Source organism: Amblyomma mixtum, chromosome 10 (genome assembly GCF_055824585.1).
Source record: "Amblyomma mixtum isolate Tamu chromosome 10, ASM5582458v1, whole genome shotgun sequence".
NCBI lineage: Eukaryota > Metazoa > Arthropoda > Arachnida > Ixodida > Ixodidae > Amblyomma > Amblyomma mixtum.
Genome location: NC_143021.1, coordinates 157,883,276 through 157,904,412, shown reverse-complemented (window position 1 = coordinate 157,904,412; position 21,137 = coordinate 157,883,276). Strand labels below are relative to the sequence as shown.

The 21,137-nt window shown below is 47.3% G+C and overlaps 1 protein-coding gene and 1 pseudogene across 1 annotated transcript in view; one reads left to right on the top strand and one right to left on the bottom strand.

Moving 5' to 3' along the window:
• Positions 1–21,137, bottom strand: part of Cda5 (Chitin deacetylase-like 5) — a 249,832-nt gene that overhangs the window by 74,391 nt on the left and 154,304 nt on the right. The gene's annotated exons all lie outside the window — the stretch shown is intronic.
• Positions 1–21,137, top strand: part of LOC149327466 (uncharacterized) — a 65,894-nt pseudogene that overhangs the window by 10,704 nt on the left and 34,053 nt on the right.

Below are 21,137 nucleotides of genomic sequence, written 5' to 3'. Positions count from 1 at the left end.
AGTGAGCATTTAGGTAATATTTGGAACCGAATTAAAGATATTTTTTAAACGTTCGTTGTGTCCAACACCTGGCTCTGAGTGCCCTTGCGTACAGAGGAATCCCATAGCAGGCTTTATATAGCCTCATAATTTGGTGTCTCCGCCCCTTTAAGAAGTTTGCGGGGATACGGTGGCCGCAACTGGCAAAGGACAGGGTTATTTGTAGAGACATGGGAGAGGCATTTGCCCTGCAGTGGGCGTAGTCAGGCTGATGATGGTGATGATTTGACAGCAAATGTAGCGCACGCGGCAGATTATCAGGCTGCAAAACAAGCTCGCGCGATTCGAAAAGAAATACCCTCCTCACTGAACACCTACAATGAACTGAAAGAAGCCCATTTAATGGCTCAAACAGCGCGATTAGCCAATTCCAGAACTGGCAGGAGTATTCTTACCAGGCTCGGAATTGACTTTCAACCTACGAATAACGATGCTAAAGTAGACTTACCCTGCGACTATAGGACGGCCCTACTAATCAAACCACTCCCCAAAAACATGCACCCCTTACACCATGAGGGTAGCAGACAAGCAAGAGCCAAAGCCTTACATAACAAATACAGACAGTGCGCTGGAACACTTTATGTAGATGCGGCAGAATACAAAAATACCAATGCCTTTGCAATTGTGGTTGTGAACGAGAATGGTGACCACATCGTCTCGGCGACAATCAAAACGAAATCCTCTGAAACGGCAGAAGAGGCGGCTATAGCCCTCGCCCTAGCGCATACCCAAGGGAGCATCATCTTCAGCGATTCCAAAATGGGTATCAATAATTTCGCTAAAGGGCGAATTACAAACACCTCCCTTAGAATCCTTAACGCAACCAAATTCTCACCAAATTATTCCGAATTGATATGGGTCCCAGCCCATTCGGGGAATCCGGGGAACGAGGCAGCCCACAATAAAGCCCGAGGTTTCGTCGACCGGGCAGTGGATGAGTCTGGCTCCCTGAATTTCACGAAGGACTCCATGATCACATATCATGATCTCACCAATCATTTTAAACTAGAGAGGAGAATTTTCCCCCCTCCAGACAAAAGACTTACTGAAGAACAAGAGGTTACGTGGCGTCGTCTACAGACGAGATCGATACGCACCCCATCACTCCTCGCGCACATTTATCCAGATCTTTACAACCCAAACTGCAAACACTGTGGCCAACGTGCTGCCTACGATCACATCCTGTGGGACTGCAAAATAGAGCCACCTCCGGGTGATCTAGTTACAGCTCCTTCTCTCGAGCGGTGGGAGACCGTGCTGGCTAGCTCTGACCCCAGAACGCAAGTTTTGGCGGTGGAGTGGGCTGACAAAGTCGTCGAGGGCTATGTACTCTCGACCACTTAACGCGACCTCTTGCCAAGCTCTTCCCGGCGAATAAAATGTTTTACAATCAACGTTTCGACGTTGGGAAGGTAAATCCGGCGTCACAAGAGACATTTATCGGGACGTTGAATAAAGATATCGCCTTCGATATGTTGTTGCATACTTTTTAATGTACTTAAAAGCATTGGCCAGCCGTTAACGAAGGTCCCCATTAACAGGTGCTCTGCGAAACGAGAAAATATTTGGAACGTCCATTTATTTATTTATTTCTCTACTCTAGGTGCCCACCAACAGCATTCCTGCTTGGGGTGTGGTACACCATTGTACAATCAATAATGTGTTGTTTTAAAAATACATCGATTTTGAATGACGTCCCACACTTACGTACTGTACTAAGATGTACTCGGCTTTTATTAACGAAGCCACGACCTCTGAGGTGCACTGTGAAATATGAAAAATACATTAAAAACGGTTTCCTCCATGCATTCTTATGGTAGTACCCCCAGCTATTACCCCAGCCGGCAACAGCAGCGCCATCGCACCTTGTGAGGGCCAGACCGGTGCGTGCTGGTATACTTAGCATAATGTTAGGCAAACATCGATGACAGGGGTACGCACCGCGTCCACTAGCCGAGCAATCGGCTGGGAGAAGTTCGCGGGGGCCATTGTAAGCGGAATTAGTGAGGTTGTGGCCATCTTCTTTGATTTCTCGGAGCAGAATATACATCGCACACTAGTGAAAACGTTGCCGTCAGCAGTATGTTTCATCTCCGCGGGGTGGCTTCGCGAAAATCCTGATACGTTGAGCGCATCAAAAAGAACCGATAGGCTGCAAGCGCAAATAGCGTGGCATGTGCGCACCCGACAATAAGGTGCGGCCTACAATAAGGAACACGAATCAGTTTGTATGGATGGCATATGAAGCCTGAAATATTTCCCATGTGAGGACAAAAATATACTAAGAGCTTCAAATTTTGCAGAATTCCAGGCCAGTGCATAGAGTGCTATCCCTTAAAAAGGGTTGTAGCGCCGAAACAGACAACACACAGAAAGATAGACGGGACAGGCGCCTGTCCCGTCTAGCTCTCTGTGTGTTGTCTGTTTCGGCGCTACAACCCTTTTCTGGAAGCATGCACCAACTAGCCCCCCAAAAGTATTACTCTGCTATCCTTTACATTTCATTAGCCAGAGTTTGGTAGCTATGAGCATTTGATCTGGTATTTTGTAGGGTCGCATACAGCCGCGCGGTATTTACATGCACAGCCGATGCATAGTTTTATATGAGCTGATGATCCCGGCATATAAGCACAGGTTCATCCACCTAAGCCTTGGAATGGCGCAGCCAGCGAAATTAATTTGGATCACAAAAAGAGGTTAGGATGAGAGGCCTTAATTACACGTCCCAACATTCTGCTAGTGGTTTTCCATGTAAGAAATGCATCATCACAGACGCTTATCTTTGCGGCCCTGATATGTTCACTTTGCACCGTGCAGAATCTGGACACATTGCTCACTCGATAGAGATCAAGAAACTGCTATTTGTTGGAGTGCATACTTTTGACAATGCTTACGCTCCATACTGTTGCCCTCTCCTCAAAAGTAAAAGGCATCAGGGCGGCGAGGTTTGTGACGATGCACGCACCGTTTCTCTCGCTGGTGTGATCACATACTAATTAGTATATCTTCTGGCGCGCGAAGCAACTGAACAGACCCACTAGGGATCCGGCGCATATGCCTAGTTGCACTTTCGGCAAACCGACGGTTTTTTGGGCGTGCGCCGTGAGAGATTTTTCCAGGTACCGGCCCGGAGAGGAAGTAACTGCCCACTGCAACGCGTGGACATTGCTGAGAATAGCAACAGCGGTAGAGAGTTGTTTAATTGAAAAAAAAGAGAGAACGAGAAATGGCGGCGGGAACTGTGCGTAACTGGCTGACTACACTGTGGACTTCTGATATATTCCGCGACCGAGAATAGCCTCAGCACCAGTGTTTTCGCATGGACATGCACTTACCCAAACCATTCGCGGCTAGTTAATACACGCCTTTCCAGCTTCCTCAGCCATCTATCCATTGTCCTGCGACCTAACTGAACGTAGATATTCCCTGGCTTGTTGAGGTCTGCACCGAAACCTTCGACAATCCCCCACCGTGGGTGTGTGCCACTTCCCACAACAACAACCGGAGAAGTGGTGCGAAGGAGCTGGGCACGCTGCTATGGCCAAACAGTGAGCAGCACGGGCCACCTGATCAGAAGCGAAGCCAACTGGCCCGCTGTGGAAGCCGCGTTGGCTCTGTCCACCCAAGATGAGGCCTCTTCGTAAAAAGCGTAGTAGAAACTTTTGAATTAAGAAAGTCGTCCGTATTTTCTTCGCCACTGCAATTGAGACCCGCAAAGCCAACGATTAGTTACTGTACCTCTGATGTGCGCAAGTTCCGCACAAGGGTTGCACAGTGCGTTGCGTCTACATGTAGGCAGTGCAGAGCAATCTACAAGCCACTCCAAAAGTAGGCTCGGCGGCCGACAAAATACTCCATCTTAACGCCGATGACGCCGACGACGCTGAGCGCGGATTTTCTGCGGAACGGGAGCATTAACTCTACCGTGTTAAAAGAAAAAGACCAGCCAAGATGGCCTAAGCAGAGGAGAGGGGATGTGCGGCAGAATATTCCTGACGTCACTGATGTAACGCGGCGGGCGCGTTTGCCTTTTGTCGTTTTATCCCGAGGTCCATCAACCGTGCCTGAACCGCAGCGGCGGGCGCTCTGGTCCTGGGCTCCCTTACACTTCCCCGTCCACGGAACGAGGGCCTTGTGTCAAGCTTCCGGAATACCAGTGCGGCGCTCTGGTATTGCTGCTGGTATTGCTGGCGCTGTGGTATTGCTGGTATTGCTCCGTGCTGCTGTCCATGTGGCATGGGCCCATCCTTACCACCTCTGCCTCGTCGTCGCCGACATCTTCACCGACGTGGTGCGGCGCGTAGAGATCTGAAGGGTCCCCTTCCACGTGGGTCAGTTAGTTCGTTGGAACTCGGCTCAGAGCATTAGTATTTAACTGGCTCTCTAACGGTGCGACTTTGTTTAGTGTGCCATGTATGCCTGTACACTGTGAGTTGTGTGTTGTTTGAACTGTCCTGTGCTCAACCACCTCATACGTCTCTTCCACTTGCAGCGCCCTCTCACGCGGGACGAGCGGAGTGTCAACTTCGTGACACTGAGCAAAGTAAACACTTTTCTGGCTTATTCTGGCTCCTTTCTTGACAGTGAACCATTGAAATGCGTCGCTATGTCTTTTACCATCAATCATTAGGCAAAGTTTGCTGCCGTTTGCGAACAGTGGTTGCCAAATGCGAAGAATCCAAGCGGTGTCTCAAGTGAACCCTTTTGAAGACGCCCGGAGCCCAATTTTTGAAACGTTTAATTTCATTTTCGTTCAATTTGGTTCACTGGCAGTGGTCGCTGCAGCCGATGACGCTGGCGTGGGGGTGACGTCACGCTCAGCGTGGCAGAGATGCATGTGATAACACTTACTTCCATAAACTTGCTAATTGACTAAGGAAAGAAGCTGCAAATCATGATCGAGGACGCAGACAAGCAAAACACAGGACTGGATCAAAAAATCAATTTGCAGAGCATGAAAGCAATGCTCAACAGTCTCGCAAGGGCAAACTATGTAGAACAAGTAGGGAAGTATAAGAAGATGTGAGGGAGTATGTTTACTTAGGGCAGGTAGTAATAGCCACCCGGGCAAGCCTTAAATAACTATGAGAACAAGAATGAGGTGGAGTGCATTGGGCAGGTACCCTCAAGTGATGAGCGGCAGCTTACCGATATCCGAAGAAAGTATACATCAGTTGTATCTTGTCAGTAATGACATATGGGGAAGAAGCTTGGAGCCTAACGAAAACGCTTGGCATTACGCTGAGGACAACGCAGTGGGCTTTGGATAGGAAAATGATAGGTATGGCCTTAAAGGTCAGCAAGAGAGCAGGAAGGATCAGAGCACGAATGCCAGTGTTGATATCGTAGTTGAAGACAAGAGGAAATAGACATGGGCAGGTCATGGAATACGAAGACAAAGTGAGCGATGGTCCCTTAGGCTAACGGAATGAATAACAACAGCAGGCAAACGTAGCAGGGGGCGGCAAAGCGTCAGGAGGGCGCAGAGGATGAGAAGGTTTGGTTTGGTTTGGTTTAGGGGGGTTTAACGTCCTGAAGCAACTAAGGCTATGAGGGACGCCGTAGTGCAGGGCTCCGGAAATTTAGACCACCTGGGGTTCTTTAACGTGCACTGACATCGCACAGCACACGGGCCTCTAGAATTTCGCCTTCATCGAAATTCGGCCGCCGCAGCCGGGATCGAACCCGCGTCTTTCGGGTCAGCAGCCGAGCACCGTAACTACTGAGCCACCGCGGCGGGGCAGGATGAGAAGGTTCGCGGGGTATAAAATACTGGGGTATAAATTAGCGCGATATGGGAGAGACGTACAGTGCACGCACTTACGCTGATGATGATGTCTGGTGTAGATGTTCCACGCTCATGCGGCACGGGCAGACCGGCGCTGACTAATGAGAAACCTTGAGGACGCTTTTGACATGCGTGCCGAGCTTTTGTGGCTCGTCGTTTCGAGCTTTCAAAATGCTGCTGGGCGATCACGCTGAATGTTTGTTATATTGCGAATGTAAACGCCGAAAGGTGAAATATTGCAATTTACGCCGAGCGTATTTCCCAACTGCATTGTATAGTGCAATTTGCTTTCACTACAGGTCATGTTTTTGGCAACGCTAAATTGTCTTCTAAATGTTTATGGAGGTTAATTCTGAGGGAGTTTTCATTTTCTTACTGGGGGGGAACAACTAAACGGCTGGCGTGCTATAGCAGTTCGCGTATAGAAAGCTTAGCCCGTCATTGTTTGCAGCGCGTGCTCTAATTAATCTCTGCTTGCTTTCCTAGTCCGAACAAAACCCGGGCATAGTGGGAGAATTTAGGCAAGTGTGATTGCACAAAGACGCCGGCCGTATCCTGTCAGAATAAATATGAAACGAGTTTTTATTTATTTCCATTTCAATTTAAAGATGCATTAAACCAATGCAGCATTGTACTTTAGTTTATTTTCTTTATTGCATGAAAGCAAACGTGAAAGCGTTTACTACTTATTACTACTTATTGCTTTATTACTTTTCGCTTTATGTCCTTCCGAGAACGTATACGTTTCGCGAACTGTGCTCCTCGTCCCTCCTTCTCTTCTTCTCGTCCCCTCGCCCTCGTAGCAAGTGCAGGGTGTCAACCAGTACTCCCTTCTGGTTAACATCCCTGTATTCCCTCTTCCTCGTTATCTTTAATAAACGAAACGTAGCATTCTTATAGTTTCTCTTTTATCTCTGACTGCCTTGAATATGGGACCTTGTCTGAATTTGAAAGAACCTGCTATCTTTCATGAACGTCACGGTGGTCTGCGTGAAGCCCCCCAGTGCGTGCTAGGCCTTGATTGACGGGCGAATCCCCAACCGCTGCAAGTGTTTTCCACTGGTGCTGGCGGGTGTGGGAAGACGTGCGTTCTTCATTTGGTCAAGGACTTCTACAAAAGGCACTTCAACGTGGGTGGCGGCAGCGGCGGGGTCGGATGTCAATGCATACACCGTGTGTGGTGCCACCACCGACAAAGCCGCCGTCGCACTGGGCGCAGGGACCGGGCACTCTGCGTTCAAGGTGACCACGACGCGGGACTGCGGCGTAATTATCGGTGACACGTTCAGGGGCGCGTTCTACTGTGTGCAGTAGGTCATCATCGACGCATGTTTGACTCCGGCTGCAAGTGTATGCGGGTCAGAAGCACCTGTCGCCGGTTGGCGGTACGGGCCTGATCCTATGCGGGGACTTGCGCCAGCCACCTCGGGTCTCCCAGGACTCAGTGGTGCGAGCAGCCGAAGAGGAAACGGAAACCTGTTTTCCGTATCATCCTGGCACTCCTGTAACTTAACACCTGTGGCAGCCATCGGTGAAGAAAGTTGCGCTGCGTCATCCTTAATACGAAGCACGTTGGCTTCCGTGGAATGGATCTTTTAAGCTACCTAAAGCAACTTATGTTCGAGAACTTGCTGTTCAGCACGAATCACCAGAATTTCTTCGAGCATTTCGCAACGGCAAAGGCGCTAAGGTCTGGAAGAAATGTATAGAAAACTCTACGCGCAAGCGGAGGCCAGATATTTAACACCCTGGTGTTGCGAGGGAAAAACGTGGGTCAATGACCTCCTAGTCGAAATGAAGAAGAAACGGGCTTTCGCAGGGCATGTAATGAGAAGGCAAGATAACCTCTGGTCATTAAGGGTACCGGAGTGGATTCTATGGGAAGACACGCGCAGAAGGGGCCGGCAGAAAGTTAGGTGGCCGGAGCGTGATTTGCAGTGTGAGCACCCGACACGACAGGCTTTGCTTGAAGAGCGCCATCATGCGACTGCAAAGTTTATTTTGGGGATGGTGTCCAATGCAAACTAGTGACCAGTACAAATGTGGTGATGTCTGTATTTGTGGATTATTACACGGACTTGTTTAGTGCTTCTCCTGATGCGCATAATTCAGAAATTTTGGCGCATTTCTGCACCTTAGTGAGCCCTTTATCAGAAGACGATTGTTCTGCTATTAGCGGCTTTTTCACGCAGGAAGAGGTAGAACATACAATTGGCCAGTTACCTGTCTCAAAAACGCCAGGTCCTGATGGAATTTCAGGCGAATTTTTCAAGGCTTTTAAATACATTCTCACTCCTGTCCTCCTGCGGGTATTCACGGTGGGGATCGATACAGGAGCCCTTCCTCAGTCTTTTACGAAAATCCACACAGTGCTAATTCCGAAATCTACTGATGAATGAAAACTGCGCTCCGTAGAAGGTTACAGGCCCATTACATTGGCAAATGTGCATTACAAAAATTTTTGCTAACGTCTGGTCAAATCGCCTACAATTCGCAATGTCGGTACTCATTGGACCTCACAAGACGTGCGGTTTGAGAGGCCGCTCTATTTAAAGTAATGTTCACACTGCACGTACATACAATTCTTGAATAGTCCTCCAGCTCTCATGAGCAGCTTGCTCGGCTTCAGATCAACCTTGCGAAAGCATTTGACCGTGTTTGCCATTCATTTCTTTTTTCTCTTCTAGAGCGACCAAACGTGGGGTCTACTGTACTTAAGGGGGTGCAACTTTCCTACAGCAACTGTTCAACTCGACTACCATTTGGACGAACGTGAAAGCTTTTGAAAACATATATATGCTTTCATTTTGAGTTCACCGATTGTTTCGTGCGCTCACTTCGTGAACTTCTGTTCTTCAAATTCGTAAATAGTTCCCCGGTTAAAGTTGGCAGAGCTCAGTAAATTATTTATTTATTATTTATTTATTTGAACATACTGCAGGCCCTTTTCGGGCCCATGCAGGAGTGTTTACAATGCATCACTGTGATCAAACAGACTAAACACAAAATTTAAAAAATGCAGAGATGTTCCTGATCCAAACACAAAAAGAGTAGGAGAGAATTAAACAGAAAAGTCAATTTTTTTAATATAATTCAGAAATGGTTCCACGGACGTACACTTCACCGCATCTTCAGGCAATTTATTCCAATATGATACAGCATCTGGAAACAGGGAGTACTTGTGGATATTTACACGGCTGACTGGTTGACGAAGTGTTTTAATATGGCTAGTTCTAGACGAGTGTTTGAAAGGCGGGTGTAAGTGTTGAGAATAGGTTATTTTGAAGTGGCCGTGAAGAAGCTGGAACAAAAACTTTAATCTTGAAATGATTCTTCGCTGTGACAGGCTTTGTAAATTTGATTGAATTATTAGACTGGTAGCGCTAGTTTGGCGTGAATACTTTGAATAGACAAACCTCACTGCTAGTTTTTGGATGCGCTCTAATTTGTTGATTAAATTTTTTTGATGGGGGCTCCAGACTATATCCGCATATTCTAGGGTAGGTCTTATAAGAGTTTTTTAGGCATTGAGTTTAATATGGGCCGGCGTGTTACGGAGCTTTCTCCTTAAATAATGTAGTTTACCTTCAGCTTTAGAACAAACGGATTTGATGTAGGGTTCCCAACGCAGGTTAGATGTTAGGATGAGTCCTAGATACTTCACCCGGTCATATTTTTAACATGTGCGTCACCAAGTGTGTATGTAAAACATAGAGGCTGCTTCTTATTAGTGAATGTGATGCTTTTGGTCTTATCTGCGATAAGTTTCATTCCCCACGTCATACGATGAAAGAGTAAGTGCAACATCAGCACGCCGCGGAAAATCCTTACTCGAAAGCAAATTCACGGTGCACGGTACGTTGACTCGCCCTTCGCGAACGAGGTAACTGGTGTCCTGATGCATAATTATTTGCATTAAAATGATGCCAGCTTCACTGAGCACACGTGGAGCGTTCGCATCGTAATATGAAGTGTTTAGACTAATGTTTCGTGATGGGCCGAGGTTTACGGGATCTGACAGAAGTGTTTTCCTTTAACAGAAGCATAGCTCATTTCTGCAAACCATTTTTCCTTGGAATGTCACTGTTTTGAAACAGATTTCAAAGTGTGAATGGCGGTTCTGGAGGGCATAAAATATTTTCACATAGCAATAAATCTATGTTTCAAATAAACTGCGACAGTTAGCATGACAGCCTCTTCTTACACGCATTCTACGGAAGTACATGCCTTCGCTGAATTGTAGACTATTCAGAACCCAGCGGCGGTCGCATTTCGATGGAAGCGAAATGCCAAAGGCTCGTGTACTGTGCGATGTCAGCGCACGTTAAGGAACCCCAGGTGGTAGAAATTATGCGGAGCGTAGTTTTAGGACGTAAAATCCCTTGAAATCAAATGAAATCAAATATGCTGTATGAATTCAATGCAATAATCTTCAATGTGTACGCTGCACGTGTCGGTCATGCACAAGGTCTGGTTCTGAGGGAGTCCTTACTCATTGACATCCATCCCGGACCAGGACGATTTTTTCTTTAACTGCGAAGTTTCTGAGAAAGCTGTATAGCTTTCCTTCGTAGCCGTATGGCTGCGCTCGGGTGGATGCCAATGAGTAATTACTTCCTTATTACAAATCTACTCCACCTTGGGGGATTCCCCTAAACATTTGACCAAAGTCTGGCTCTGTGGGCGGAGCACAGTGCACTTTTTTTTTGCTTATCACCCGTGGCTACAGTAGGACACAACTCAATAACGAAGCAGCTCCTCATTCCCCTTCCGGCCAATGGTGTCGGCCGATACTCATGAGCCTGCTAGCTCAAAAGGAGAGCTCTTTATTTATGTTCGACGAAATCAGGGACGGACCATAACATAAGAGTAGCGCAAAACCAGGACGACGGACAAAAGTGGGGAGAACACACAGGGGTGTGTGTTCTCTCCCCTTGTGTCCGTCGTCCTGGTTTCGCGCTACTCTTATGTTATAGATCAGTACCGACTTGCCCAAATTTCCACCCAGGGACGGACCTATAGTTTGCGTGAGATGCGGGTCTCTATATATATGGCTCCGCTGCAGCACAGAAGCTAAGAAAATAAACAACTTCCAACTCCTTCGGGCCCTAGTGAGGGTGCACTCGCAGTTTTACCCTTTGCCAAAGGAAGCGTTTCACTCCTTAGGCAATTTGGGGGGAGTAAACTGCATTGCTACAGAGAGTGCAGTAGCCGGTATACTCTATGATAGAGAGTACCAGTTCTTAGAGTGCGGAATCCCGGTGTGTGAGTTCGCGGTCCAATGCGTGCGCTACCTCCTTTCCTCGCAGGCCATTGTGGGGCGGAGTCCAAACTAGGTTAATCAGTTCTGCCGGTGTCGGGCCGACAGACAGAATTTTGACTGCTTCGGCCGATGCTCTGCATGCGTTGTAGTTTCGGATAGCCTATTTGGAATTGGTAATAATCATCCTGACATTCTGTTGTGTTAGGGCCAGCGCAATGGCTACCTCCTCAGCTGCTATTGCCTCCCTCTGTCGGATGCTGCAGCACGAGACTTGGTCTCCGCCCTCCCTGGTCGCTATGGCTACAAAACCCGTCCTGCGTTCGTATTACGCCGCGTCCGTGAAAACAACGTCCTCTCTGTAGACCAGTTTTTTTTGTAGAGCTTTCACTCTGTCCTTTTGTCTACCTCAAGGCGTACAGGTTCATGTTCTTTGGGGGTGGTGACATTCTGATCTTGTTCCTTATGCCTGTTGAGATATTCTCCGCGTGTCTGAGCCTCGCATGAGGTTCGAAGCCTAACTTTTATAGTATTTCTAGCCCCTATCGCCTGCGCAGGTGTCGTTGCTCGGGCTTGCGCTGCTCTGGTAGCCTCAATGAGCTCGTCTAGTGTGCTTGAAATCCCCATGTTCAGAATATTCGGGGCGGATGTGTACGGGGGGAGACCCAGCGCGGTTTTGACGCCTTTCCTGAATAGGATTTTAGTCTTGTTATTTTATGCTTTGGCTAGCAGTAGGTATGGTGCCAAGTATGTTATTCCACTGATTACGAATTATTGGACTAGTCTTAAGAGGTTCGTCTCCTTCATTCCCGTGTGTTTATTTGCTATTCTTTTGAGTAGCATACACGTCTGGCCTACACTCGATTCGAGTTTTCTTATCGTTTCTGTGTTCTTATACGTACCTTTTGACTGTATCTTAAGACCCAATACTCTAATCATGTCTACCAAGGGTATTTTGTCCTCGTTTACCATTAGCGTTATCCCAGGTTCATGGGGCTTTCTTTGCCTCTTTTTTTTTTTGCGCCGAAGAAGAGCGCTTCTGATTCCTCGAAAGAGCATTTCAGTCGTAGTTGTTTTAGGTACGACTCAAATTCCTCGATCGCTCTTTGGAGGGGGATTCCATTGTGCGCGTCACTGCCCCTGGTAACCGAGAGAGTGAGGTCGGTCGCGTATATTGTGTGCTCTACTCCTTCTTTATCTGCCAGTTTCTCCGGTAGGCCAATCATTGCAATGTTGAAGAGTGTTGGTGACAGGACCGAGTATTTGGGAGTACCTTTGTTGCCGAGCTTTATGCCTTCCCCCAAAGCCGATAGCAGCTGTTCTGTTTGAGAGTCCTTGACGTATTTGTATACCTCTCTCCCTACATTTAGAGTTTCTAGGTGTTCTAGCATAAAAATTGGGCAATACATTTTTAGCTGAAAGTAGGGTACAAATCGGATCATTTGTTAGAAGTTTCCGTCATTCGAGGCTGTGTCATCATATTTTACAGCAGAAAAGAATTTGCCCTAAATAGTCGTGAATGCGAGGGGCGTTAAGTACTCAATTTTCGCAAATTATTTTCGAAACAATATGAAAATGGCCGGTTCCACTGCAAAAGTGTGCCCAAACGAGACATTTCGTTTTTTTCAACTTATTAAAACTATTTAGCCAAATGATGTTCATTGCCGTAACCGCAACTTCCCTCAGATCAACCTAAAAATTCCTATTTCGGGCCATTTTTGCCTCCAGCAACTTAAGAAGTCCACCAACTTTGAACAAATCCGACGATTTCGATTTCTTAAATTTTATTTATTTTATTTTTATTTATTTCATACTGCAGATCATCTTACAGATCCAAGCAGAACAAATACATATTAGATAACACAGATACACGGACAACAAGTAAAATAAAAAGAAAAACTAAAAATAAAAAGGCATGCAGGATGACTATGCGCTTACATTTTATCGTGTCAGAGAATTCCACTCACTGATGGTATGCGGGAAAAAGGAAAATTTAAAAGTGTCAGTTCTAGCAAAGTACCGGGTAAGTGAACCGGGATGATGGTGACGTGTGATGCGTGTAAATTCCGTGAACATTCCGTGAAATTCCGTGAAACTCCGTGACAATTCCTTTTTCTCTCAATTTTTCAACTCAAATTCTCAGAAAAAGGGAATGCTTTCTGGAATGGAAGGTCATGGAAGGTCATTAAATGAAAGGTCATTAAATTCGCTTGGTACATTACACTCTGAGCACAAAAACACCTATATGGGAGTAAAAAGGGACTAAGCTATCCTCTAGCATACTCTCTCATGAACTAAAGTGCACGACAAAAGTTCTTACTCCCTTTTTAATCCTCTATATTTACGGTACATACCGAACCACGCAGAACGTCTTCATTCGTGCAGGACTTGCTTGCCTTTCGTTGCACACTCTGACAACATGTATTCAACGTCGCAACGATCATTTTAAACGTCGTTGTCGATGTACCGCAGGACGTCGTTATCGCAAGTACCGCTTGATGGTATCGCAGGTACCAGACGCCATATCAGTACCCGTCTTTTGGCTTCTTGCACCGAAAAAGTGCGGTTCAAATTTGCCTTAAAATTAAACACCATTCCAAAAAAAATCTTAAAACCAGTTTAAAATGATCATTTCACTAAAAGCACCCTCCTGGATTAAGTAAATGGTGCTGCTATTTCTTGTGCAGTGTCTTCAGCTTCATCTCCAGGGAAACTGATTCCTAAAACGCTTATTTTCGGATAGAAATCAGGTTAAATTGGGATCGGCACGGTGTTTAAGAAATCTGTCCGGGGTGCAAAAATCAGGTACAACCTGGTTTTGCCCGATAATAATGGGTCTTCAACAAGGGGAAGCTTTGGGCCAGTTGGTCTGACATGTTGGAGAGGAGGAATAACCGCGAACTTGGACAGGACTGAAGAACGAGAAGAGGACAGGACGAGCGGACAGGATGATCGGTCTTATGAGTGACCACCTGTCAAATTGTTTTACTATTGTGCTTTTGAAGCCTGCTTTGCTATGTTGGATATGAAACAAGAAATTTTATCCTGACGAGCCTTTCTCTCGACTTAGCAGAACGGCAAAATGAGCTAGTCGGTTTTAAATACACACACCGAATAGCCCTTGTACGACGTAGGCAGGGCCTGAGATATCTCGTCGCAGGTGCCGATAAAACAAAACACAGGCACATGCTAGTGCCAAAATGGACATATTCGTGGCATCACCCTGAACATGCGAGGTTGGCATCAAGGCATGCATTCTCATTTTGAGGCAGCGTGACCGATGGTTTCGCGATGCGCCTCCCTTATAAAAATGGTCTATAGACAGTCTGTACACTTCTTAGTGACTCTATTGACTTCCTATAGACCAGAATTTTGAGCCTCTCCCGGGCGCGGCCATTTTGCACCGACTGGCGCGCCGCGGTGCGGGCGTTTCTTTGGGGACTGCGGGGCTGCGGCAGTTCCGCGGCCGCGCCTGCATATAGCTGCGCTTCGGGCGCTAAAAAAACATTGTCGAGCATACTTCCGCTGCGTGGCTGTGTTTCAGGAAGTATTTACGTTATCAAAGCGATAACACTGACCCGTTTTAATGACATTTAGTTTGACATCCAGGTTAATTGTGCCGGCGCTTAGTACGCACTCGTGCTTATATCGAATTCCGTCTTGGTGCTCCACCGCAAAGAAACTTCTTGTTCAATATCAAGCATTAGGTGTGCGGCTAGCATGCAGTTCCAATTCCCATGCACTGTTATTCCTTCCTGCAGGCCGGCCGTAAAGCCCCCCCCCCCCCCCCCCCCCCCCCCTTCCACAAACAGGGCGTTCTTGTCGCCGCGCCAGTTTATCAACAAATTACCGCTGTGAGCTCAACTGAGTCGCAGCGCCAACAGAAAACAAATTTTGTCATGGTTTATGCAACCTGGTGCATAAAAACGTACTTTCGCTTAATTTATCAAAGCTTGAATGCATATGAACAGCTAATGCAGCTTTCACTAATTTTGAGGTCCGAAGTCGCGTTATTTTATTCAGGAGCTCTCGCCGCGTGTGAGAGCGTGCGTAGCAGTTTGGTTAAGCGTGGAAAATGTAATGAAATCGCGCATATTTTCCTATGAATAAGGTAGATACCGCACCGCTGCGGTGGCTCAGTGGTTACGGCTCTCGGCTCTGGCCCAAAAGACGCGGGGTCGATCCCCGCCGCGGCGGCCGAATTTCGATGGAGGCGAAATTCTAGAGGCCCGTGTACTCTGCGATGTCAGTGCACATTAAAGAACCCCAGGTGGTCGATATTTTCCGGAGCCTTTCACTACGGCGTCCCTCATAGCCCGAGTCGCTTTGGGACGTAAAACCTTAATAAACCAAACCAAACTAAGGTAGATACCAACAGCAGAAAGATACTATAGATAAACCTTTACCCCCCAGATACCTCTGACATGCGTGCGGAAAAAGCAGCTGGAATCGGTAGCGGTCGTGCTTACAATCCTGTGCATGCAATGTGTTTAATGGGAACAAGAGCAAGCTCAGCGCAAGGATGCCGAACACGTACTGGTGATCGAAAACACGCGCTCCGTCGGGACAACCTTCAGTCTGCAGCTCGGCTATCCAGTTACTACTCCACTGAGTCAAATCAATAGATCGACATTCTGATGCATACAATTATCATAGATGATATCGCACGTAAAAGGCGACAACAAACGACACGACAGCGCAGAAATCTGCTTAGAAGTGCCGGTTTCCAGTCCGTACACTACCCGGTCGACTACCCTCGGATGTCACGTTAACGAGTAACTGCGCACAAGATAACCACAGTACTGTCTTGGAGAGGGAAAATGTGAGTGGTGACGCACAGCACACACCCTCATACGTTAGCTGATGGAGCACAACAACGGCAGAAGCGAACACGTAAACATGCGTTCTACGCGCGGCGCCGGCGCGACCCGCAGTCCCTCGGGCCGCGCGCGCCGACAGATGGCGACTGGTGTCGAGAGTAGGAGCGCGCCCGCAGCCTGCGTGCGAGGGTAAAAAAATCTGGTCTATAGATATTGATTTTTGTCTACTCATAGTCTATAGATTGTCTATAGACAAAAGTCTACTAAAAGTGAATGGCCATAAATTCATAGATTGTCTATAGAGTTTCTATGGCATTTGTATTACCTATAGACTGGTCTCTAGGATTTGTCTATTGACAGTCTATAGACTTTATAGGCATAAGTCTATAGACGTTCTACAGACCGTCTAAAGCTTTTTTGTAAGGGACTCCTTGGCATTTGGCGATGTGAACCGCCTCCACATCCTTACGGCCCAACTGAGTTCTGTGCGCGTAAGCAGCTTTGAAGTGCCCCACTTCGACATCGGCCTTAAGGCATTTGAACAGGCAGATAATACTGGACATTGACCACCTACAAGTAGGCTTGAACAATATGTCTTTGGAGGTTCATATAACGTTAACTGTCTATAAGCGCGAAACGACGATAAACAAGAAAATACAAGGCAGAAATGTTATCGGTCGCCCTATTGCCTGTCTTGACCCGTGTCGGTGTTAGAAGTGAGGACATATAAGCATTTTCAAGGAGGCATGCTCAACTACGAAAACATCTAGAAGCCACCGAAACGAGTGTACCCGTACCTGTTCTTAGCCTGATATCTGTAACCTTCGAATTGGCTGGAACATTTCTCTGAAAATGAATAGTTTTGTTCTAAACAACGTTTCAGATGTCACTTAAACGTGTATCCTCGGTAATAATAGCAGCGGCAGATATTCCACACTATGACAGCCACTGAACAGTAGTATAGCGCCGTACCACGTATCCTACAAGTAGCGTTCAGCTTTATGTCGCGCTGCATACGCTACGAAAATGTTTCACGCACCAAATAATTCATTAGTGGAACGGAATAACGTTGTAAATTTGTACTCTACCATGCCAGGTTTCAGTGGGAATAAGATTTGCAGTAGGGAGCCCATTGAGGGCCGCAGAAGCGGCTCCTGCCCTCCGCTCAGTTCTCCTCCCCGGGTATGAACTCACCTCCCCGACATCAACGCGCCACTTGACACGGTACGTTGTAGGCAGACATCCCACTTACCGGGTCGCAAGCTGCAGGCCGTTACCCTTAAGGGAGAGCTCTTTGAGAGAGTAAGACTGGCCGCCACATTGGCCGACAGCTCAGTACGGCCTCGAGGATCCCGAACCGGGCATCGCTGAGGCCGCGTTAAACAGGCGCCACAAAAGCAATGCCCGCAAGAACGGTCCCAAGATCCGCGGCTAGCTCAGGAGAAGCGTGCTCGCCAGCCAGCACTTACCTGCAAGAGAAGGAAAGCACTGCTCACAATGTGTCCCGAATAATAATAAATTCACAGCAAAACAAATCACCACTGGCCCTCACCCCACGGGTCGCCTCTCTACGCCTTTATAAAAATGGTCTATAGACAGTCTATAGACTTCTTATTGTGTATATTGACTTCCTATAGATATTGCTTTTTGTCCATTCACAGTCTATAGACTGTCTATAGACAAAAGTCTACTAAAAGTGTATGGCCATAAACCTATAGATTCTCTTTAGACTGTCTATAGACAGAAGTCTATGGACACTCTATAGACTGTCTAAAACTTCTTTTGTAAGGGCAGCACTGCGCCGTGCCAGTGCGTGCAATTATAGGCTTCCATTTCACTCTTGCGCGCTGCCTCAGCTAACTAGCTGAGCTCGCAGCCGACGGCAGTGCGCGCATGGCCTCTCCGGTGTAGTGCTGGGAACGGAAACAGTAACCGGCTTGTGCGTAACCGTCGTGTGTCGCTTACGCGATCCGCAGCAAGTGGGAACAGAGAGGACTAACCGAGGGGCGACGTTACAGTCAAGAGCATAAGTTAGTAGAGGGTTTCTGGACACATTCTCATTGTAGGTGGCGACATCTGTTTTTCAATCGGGGGACGCCATTTTGAATCACATGTTTCGCGTCGACGCCTCCAATGGAGAGAAAAGTTCGACAGTTTAATTTGAATTAAGATTTTGAATGTTGGAAGAGTATTGGACGCTGTCATGTGTCAAAGAGACGAAAATACTGATTTCCCCCCTTAATAGTTTGATGCGGCTGAATAAGCCCGTGCTTCAAAATGGCGGAGATGTGATCCACCCTAGCGAAGAAAGCTTTTGGCTGGTATAGACGTGCATGCTGTTGGCATGGTGAGCAAAAAAATTGGGGTTTTAACAGCATTTTTAAAGAAAATGCGATAGTGTTGGGAAAGTCCGCTCACCAACAAATATTTCAAAGGACCCCAAAATTTGGAAGCAAGGCCCAACCCAGAAACTGGATTAACGCGGATTAGTCGAAATTAGCAGGTGGATTAGTGCAAGGGTTAATCCGAACTGGCGGGTACGTTAAGGTGACTTAGTATGGGACTGGGGAGCAAATAAAACGCTTGCTGATTTAAAACACTCGGTGAACACAAATCGTTTTGTCAATAAACTCCGATAAAATGAAAGCGATTCTCTAATTTTCGGTAAAAAATTCACGGGCGATAATAGTGATTCATGCGGAGAAGAATGCGTTAGCAAGTGGGTGTCGATTTCGAGACCACATCGACTCGTGGCGCCGTGTTTGTGCAGTCAAAATAGCGTGTGGATGGATGGATGCAGGAATGGAGGGATGGATGGATGGATAGGAGCGCCCCCATTGAAACAAGGTGGTGGCAATTGCCACCATGCTCAGCTTTTTTTCTTCTTTATTTTTGTTCATCTGTGGCGCCCTCTGTGCTTAATGGCAGCACCTGGTGCCACAGCGTGAGAGCCTGGCAGTTTAACACACGGGTAGGAAGGCTGCTTGACGTGTTTTACAACTCAGAAATAATTTGCTATTTTGCATCGCGAAGGGATGAAAGTGCACGAAGATAGCGATTTCCAAAGCGCGACAATAACAACAGTTTAACAGGGGGAGAGAAAGTGCCTTTTTGGAAAAAAAAAAAAAAAACACGGCGATGGCCAACTGATCTAAAGCAGTTGCTTGCGCAGCTTATCTGTTCGCCCCGCCTCTCGGTGTCGACAGCAGTCGGGTTTTTTTTTTCTGCTCAATGCTCCTTTGGACATATATCGGACGCTGGCTTTTCGCTAACATATCCGTCCCAATACTTTCCTCATCATCAGCCGAACTAAGCCCACTGCAGGGCAAAGGCCTCTCCCATGTCTCTCCAATTAACCCTCTCCTTTCCAAAGCAAAAGTAAATTCCAAACTGTATATACACTGCGGCTTAACATCTCGAAGCGATACATGGGCTATGAAGCACGCCGTATCAGAATGCTCTGGATTAATACCGATAATTTCGGGTTCTTCGCACGGGAATTTTGCATTTCACTTCCACTGAAATACGTCTATCACTGCTGGTATCGAACCAGCTACCTTAAGATCATAATCGAACGCCAAAGGCGCGTCACTGCGGCGCGTTGTACCGGGTATTCCAGAGAACACTTTCAAACATTTTCATAAATAGGCTTTTTGGGGTAAAAATATGACTTTCGCGGCATGGTATTACCAGTGTTGGCGGCCACCAAAAAAAACAAAACAATGAGTCGTCTTAGCTAGTAAGCTGGTTGACTAATTTTTAATAATTAACTTTTTAACTAGTAGAGCTGGGCGCCTAGTTGTAATTAGAGATTTGTAGCCGGTCGTTAGTAATCAGTTTAGTAATCATATCAGTTTTTAGAATCTCAAAAACGCAATTACCCTCGCTGCTGTGGCTCGACAGAGTTTGGCTGCATCGTGCGAAAATACACGCGCTTTTGAAAGCATGCAGGAAAAACAATTCAAGTAACACTTGTTGCTCTGCTAGTAGTTGCATAATTCTAGGTACAAAAGTTAGCGCAAAACACGAGGGCAAAACACAAAACAGAATCAATTTGAGTCAAAAGTCGCCTGCCTAGGTCATTGATCATGCTTTGCAGTTCGTCCCATTAGTGACTTAGCAAGGCACTGTCATAAGCGAATCGCTGATTAGTAAAGTATTCACCGCTAATCTTATCTCTAACTATTCCCAATCCAGGTCTCTGGATGCCTCCTGTAAACAGGCGGTGACTTTGGAGAGATTGTATCTCACTACCTGAAACCCTTCCTGATTGGAACTTTATTTATTTCTGCCCTGTATTCACAACCAGGTAACGTCGTCCACGGTTCCCAAAGACGACAAAAGCAGCATTGAAGCGGATGCATGGCTCCAGCCTAAACCAGTATGATCAGGCGGGTGAATGGAATAGTTAGCCGGACGCAGCCGACCTCGTAATTCCAGGCAGCATTTTCCACCCCAACCGCACTGTGATGCAAGGCATAACCGGTCGCACAGGTTAGCGTAATTCGTGCGATGTGAGAGAGTATGGAGGCTCTTCGAAGCAAACCCAACAGCAGGCTGAACTGGCCACGCAACTAAAGAGGAGCCTAAGCCGCACTCTGACAGAGGGCGGCAGATGGATCGACTGGCCCCTAAAAACAACAGCGCGCTTAGCGCTTTCCCTCTCGGGGCTACCGCAAAACGCCGTTGTGGCGCGCACCACAGCACCGCCGAAAGCCGCCGGTCACGCAGTGATAAGCGGGGCGGCCTTGAGCGACCTCGGCGACCGCGCCCTGGCGACCTTTTCCAAGCCGCACTCGCTGCCAGCCACTGAGGACGGCGCCTGATTTGTATCCAGAGCAGGCGAAAATCACGCAGCCACTGCCAACAGCCAGGCGCCGCCGCAGAGTCAGGGCCGTTCACCAGTCCGTTCCCGATCGCATCGCCCGAGAGACTGGCGTTTTCTCTAAGCCGGGTAAAAATGAACAGGACAACAAGAGCGCGCGTGTACCGAGATTCTTTCCGAGAACCGAGAAACAGTTTCTTGCTTGTTATTTTTAACATGCCAGCAAGTGTCACGGTGGCCGCTACATTTAGTAGTAGTAGTAGTACAAGACCTTTATTCGGCCATAATTTACAGGCCGAGCATGTCGACCGACTGGGCGACCAGAAGTCGCTGTTCTTCCTCCCCTTCAGCGCCAAGCCAGTCGAGCCAGGTGGTGATGGATAAAGAAGGTGGGGGGGGGGGGGG